Below are 5,866 nucleotides of genomic sequence, written 5' to 3'. Positions count from 1 at the left end.
ACCCGAGGAAGATGACGCTCCTTTTCTTTTCTTTGAAGCAGGGACAACAACCTTTTTACCACGTGAAGATGACATGGTACCTACAACTGGAATCATCAATTCGTCTTGATGAGTAGACAGGGTAAAATGCGACTAAATTCGAGGAGGAAAATCCATAAATATGTTTAGCCACAACTACTAAGTTTAACTAAAACAATAAGTTCAATGGCATACTTTTGTGGCATGACCATGGTGATATAAGTAAAAATGACAAAGAATGGAATGCAACATACTATATGAATGAACAGAAATGTCAACACAAGAGGCATGAATATTTCAACTATCCTAACCATGAATATTCACTTCTAACTAATCAAATGGAGTAGAGAAATAATGTAACGAGTAAGAATTTGAACATGAAAAAGATGATAACTTGTTCTATAAATGAAATTTGAGTGATCGAAAGATGAAAATAACATGAAAAATATAGATTACTATGATAATAGCAATATAAATCAGTGAAATAAAAGAGAAAGGAGTAAACAAACACTAAATGAGAGAGATTGGGTGTCGAAAATGGAGTTGGAAGCGACGCACGGGCGTGGCAGGGAGGGCGTGTGGACTTGCAGCAGCTAGGGTTAGGGTTTTCGAGTGAAGAAGACAATAAATAGTGTAGCCTATTTATAGATTTTGGGGCACATGGCCAAGGAACACGTCCGTGTTCCCCAATTTATCATGTTTTCTCAGTTTATGCGTTCACCTTTCATCTAGCTCCTCGATTTGTAGCCTTCAATCTGCATGAATAACTCTTCTACTACTGCTTGAGAATGGCTCATGTACGTCCTTTAGACTCATTTCTGGAAAAGTAGGTTGCACCATATTGTCAGTTTTAGTAGAATGGTTTAGACAATCACCTTCAATTTCCAATTTGTTGCCAGAATTGCGAGCTTGAATGGTTATTGTTTTGTCTCCCACACGGAGTGTGAGCTCACCTGTTCCAACATCAATAATTGTTTTAGCAGTTTCCAAAAAGGGCCTTCCTAAAATCAAAGGAGTGTTGCTATCCTCCTCTATGTCTAAAACAATGAAGTCAACGGGAAATATAAATTTATCGATTTTAACTAGCACATCTTCAATAATACCCCTAGGAAATCTTATAGTTTTATCTGCTAATTGAATGCTCATCCTAGTCTGTTTGGGTTTTCCAAGACCTAATTGTTTGAACATTTTGTAGGGCATGATGTTAATACTAGCCCCTAAATCAGCTAATGAATTATTAACATCTAAACTACCAATTAAGCAAGGAATTGTAAAACTCCCTAGATCTTTTAATTTGTTCGGTAGCTTATTCTGTAGAATAGCTGAGCAAACTACGTTTAGCTCCACATGCGACGCCTCGTCAAACTTCCGCCTATTTTCTAAAAGCTCCTTTAAAAATCTCACTGCGTTTGGCATCTACGATAGAGCTTCAATAAACAGTAAGTTAATATGTAATTTTTTTAAGAGTTTAAGGAATTTACCAAATTATTATCTGAGAGGTCTTTCCTTGTCGCATTGGGGTATGGCACACGAGGTTTATATTCAAAATTCACTGATTTGTTTTTATTATGACCTATCTCACCTTGACCTCCGCTCACCATAGTTTCTTCCCTCGGTTCTGGCTTCAGCTCAACGAATCCTTCTTCATCTTGAACATTAATCGTGTTGAGCTGTTCCCTTGGGTTGGGTTCAGTATTACTTGGCAAGTTACCTTATGGTCGTTTGGAGATTAGTTTGGACAGCTGGCCTATCTGAGTTTCGAGCCCTTGGATCGACGCTTGTTGATTTTTAAGTGCTGTCTTAGTGTTTTGGAAACGGGTTTCTGACACTGAGATAAATTTAGACAGCATCTCTTCAAGGTTCGGTTTCTTTTCTTGTTAATAGGGTGGTTGTTGAAAACCCAGAGGATGTTGTGGTCTTTGATTTCCTTGATCGCCCCACGAGAAATTGGGATGCTTCCTCCAACCTGCATTATAAATGTTACTATATGGGTTATTTTGGGATCTAGAGTTATTGTTACCCATATATTGGACTTGTTCCTCCTCGATGCTAGGGTTGAAGGGCTGATACTCTGTGCATGCTCCTTCTCCATTCGTCTCACACCTCATTACTGGATGTACCTGAGTAGAACCAAGTAAACCATCAATCTTTTTATTTAGAAGTTCTACTTGGTTTGACAGCATAATAACCGAATCGATGTTATAAACGCCTTCTGTTTTAGTTGGCTTAGTCCTCATGACTTGCCACTGATAGTTATTTAGTGACATCTCTTCAATAAATTCGTAAGCCTCTTCAGGTGTTTTGTTGTTGATGGTTCCCCCGGCTGCTGCATCAATAATTTGCCTTGTCGAGGGGTTCACACCATTGTAGAATGTTTGAACTTGCAACCATAGAGGTAATCCATGGTGAGGACACCTTCGCAGTAGGTCCTTGTATCTCTCTCATACATCGTAAAAAGTTTCTATGTCCATCTGCACAAATGGAGAGATGTCATTATGTAATTTGGCTGTTTTAGCCGGCGAGAAATATTTTAATAAAAATTTTTCGGTCATTTGTTCCCAAGTATTAATTGACCCTCATAGTAACGAGTTAACCATTATTTAGCTTTGTTTCTCAATGAAAAAGGGAATAATCGAAGACGAATGGCATTGTCAGAAACACCATTAATTTTAAATGTATCATAGAATTCCAGGAAATTTGCCAAGTGAGTGTTTGCATCCTCATCTTGCAAAACATCAAACTGAACAAATTGTTGTATCATTTGAATATTATTCGGTTTTAGTTCAAAATTATTCGTAGCAATAGGAGACCTAACTATACTTGACTCAGTTCCTGTTAAAGTAGGTTTAGCATAATCATACATAGTACGAGGAGCATGATTCTGATTTGCTAGTTCAGCAGGTATCGCAGGAGGTAGCTGATTGTCTTTGTTTGCAGCCATCTCCTCGATTCGGGTTTGAATATCGTCCTCTTGCTCGTTCTCTGTATATCTTAAGCTTTACCTTATTTCCCCTTGGTTTCAGTGAACTGTGCGATCGATTTCTTCGTCAAAAAGTAGTGGTCCTGACGGGTGTTTTCTAGTCATAAACTATAAAAACCTGCCAAGATAAAGAAAAAGTAAATTAATAAATAAAAATAAAAATAAAATAAAATTAATTTGCAATAAAAATAAATGGCTAAAGTAATAAAAATTGAGCGTTCCTAATACCTTAGTTCCATAGCAACGGCGCCAAAAACTTGATTGCGATTTTCGTGACAGGTAAGTTTTATATATTTATAATTAATCGTTCTTGAAACTAACTATTATCACGATGTAGGTAAGTGTACCTATCGAACAGTAGTATAGTTTTAGCAAGACCGAATTTTCGAACCCAAAGGAACTAAAAGTACTAGTAATGACTGTCTTTTTTTTTTATCTAGCCTAAGAATATGGGAGTTTTGTTTTAACTAATTAATTATCTAAACTAAGAATTTACAGAAAATAGAATTGGGGAATTACTTTTAGAAAAACGATTGAATTAAGACAATACCTAAGGAAGAATCCACTTAGACTTCACTTGTTATTCTGACTCCGAATCGGTCGATTTATTCATTTAACTTGTTTCGTAGAGATCCCTAAGTTATGTTATTATCCCTATTCAAGACTAATAACCTCTAATCCCTAGATTGAATAATTGAGACTTTTCTCTAATTAACACCCTAGGGTTGCATTAACTCGATCTATGGATCCCCTTATTAGGTTTCACCCTAATCCAGCAAAATCTTGTCACCCTAGCTTTAGGCGCGCAATCAACTTTGCTTAATTATGACAAATGTACTCTTAGACAGGGTCTATTCCTCCTCTGAATAAGAGCTTATCTTGAATTAGTATCCTGGGATATTAAAACAAGAATTAAGAACACATAATTAAGAACAGGCCAAATATTTATCATACAATTCAGAAAATAATAACAAGATTCATCTTAGGTTTTATTCCCCTTAGGTATTTAGGGGATTTAGTTCATAACTAAAAAGGAAAATATCTCAGAAGAATAATAAATACAAAACATAAAGAAAACCCAAAACTCTTGAAGGGAAATTGAGGGGAGATCTTCAGTCTTGATGGTGAATCCGACTTCTGAGATGGATCAATCGGCTTCCCTTGAGTAGTTCCCTACCTCCCTTTCTCCGCGTTCCTTTCCTCTTCCTTTAGGGTATATTTATAGGCTTTAGAATGCCTAAAAGCCCTCAAAATTAGCCTTTTCCGAATTGGACTCAACTTGGGCTCGGCAAGGACATGCCTGTGTGCAATTACTTCGAGCCGTGCTCAAACCTGTTAGAATGGCACGGGTATTCGTGTGAATCGTGCTTCGATTCTGCCAAATTGACATGGCCGTGTGGCCTGTGATAAATTGGAAATTATACATATTTTTACCCCATGTTTAATGCATTTTATGGATTCTGATTAGAATTGGTGAATTCGATGCTCCTAATGCTTTAATTTCATGTTTTATACTTAGGAGAGCATAGGAGAGCAAAAGGAACGAGAAACGGGCCAAAAATAGAGAAAATAGGCCAAAGTACAAACTCAACACGGCCTGGACTTCCTCACACGGGTAGCCCACATGGCCGTGTCAAATTGGTAGAATCATAGCACGATTCACATGGGTAAACCACACGGCCGTGTCAATTTGGCAGGCTCGAACACGGCCTGAAGTAATCGCACACGGGCGTGTCACACAGGCGTGTCCCTGCTGAGCCCAAGTTGAGTCTAATTTAGAAAAGGCCACTTTTAAGGGCTCATAGGCATTCCAAAGAGAAATAGGGCGAAGCTTAAGATACACAAAGAACGAGCAAGAAGACGATACTCAACCCTCAACCGAAGATATGGCTAAAAACCAAGGCAATCAGCTACCTCCTGCAATTGCAGCTAATCAAAATCCTACTCCACGTACTATGTATGACTATGCTAAACCTTCTTTAATAGGAACTGAGTCAAGTATAGTTAGACCTGCGATCGCTGCGAATAATTTCGAACTGAATCCTAACACAATTCAGATGATACAGCAGTTTGTTCAGTTTGATGGTTTGTAGGATGAGGATCCCAACACTCACTTGGTGAATTTTCTAGAGTTTTGCAACAATTTAAAAATTAATGGCATTTCTAATGATGCCATTTGCCTTTGGTTATTCCCTTTTTCACTGAGAAGCAAAGCTAAACAGTGGTTGAACTCATTACCACGAGGGTCCATCACTACTTGGGAACAAATGACTCAAAATTTTCTACTAAAATATTTTCCACCAGCTAAAACGGTTAAGTTACATAATGATATCTCTTCTTTTGTGCAGATGGACTTCGAAACACTTTACGATGCATGGGAGAGATACAAGGATCTATTGTAAAGGTGTCCTCACCATGGGTTACCTCTATGGCTGCAAGTTCAAACGTTTTACAATGGTGTGAATCCCTCGACAAGACAGATGATTGACGCAGCTGCTGGAGGAACCATCAACAAAAAAACACCTGAAGAGGCTTATGAATTCATTGAAGAAATGTCACTGAATAACTATTAATGGCAAGGCATGAGGACTAAGCCAACAAAAACAACCGGCGTTTATAACATCGACTCAGTTACTATGCTGTCAAATCAGGTAGAACTTCTCAATAAAAAGATTAATGGTTTACTTGGTTCTACGCAGGTACATCCAGTAATGAGGTGTAACTCAAGTAGAGGAGGTGTGCATACAGAATATCAATCCTTCAATCCTACAACTGAAAAGGAACAAGTCAACTATATGGGTAACAATAACTTTAAATCTCAAAATAACCCATACAGTAATACTTATAATGCAGGTTGGAGGAACCACC

The 5,866-nt window shown here is 37.8% G+C and overlaps 2 non-coding genes across 2 annotated transcripts; one reads left to right on the top strand and one right to left on the bottom strand.

Annotated features, from left to right (window-relative positions):
- The first annotated feature begins 2,415 nt into the window (after nucleotides 1-2,415).
- Nucleotides 2,416-2,521, top strand: LOC121227814 (small nucleolar RNA R71). Its single transcript, XR_005925336.1, has one exon. It is a non-coding gene; the product is annotated as a small nucleolar RNA R71 (small nucleolar RNA).
- A 2,793-nt stretch (nucleotides 2,522-5,314) lies between these two features.
- Nucleotides 5,315-5,420, bottom strand: LOC121226917 (small nucleolar RNA R71). Its single transcript, XR_005924601.1, has one exon. It is a non-coding gene; the product is annotated as a small nucleolar RNA R71 (small nucleolar RNA).
- Nucleotides 5,421-5,866: the final 446 nt, after the last annotated feature.

The sequence above is a fragment of the Gossypium hirsutum genome, chromosome A03 (assembly GCF_007990345.1).
Source record: "Gossypium hirsutum isolate 1008001.06 chromosome A03, Gossypium_hirsutum_v2.1, whole genome shotgun sequence".
Classification (NCBI taxonomy): Eukaryota; Viridiplantae; Streptophyta; class Magnoliopsida; order Malvales; family Malvaceae; genus Gossypium; species Gossypium hirsutum.
Note: the sequence above shows the minus strand (reverse complement) of the source record. Positions and strands in the feature narration are given on the sequence as shown.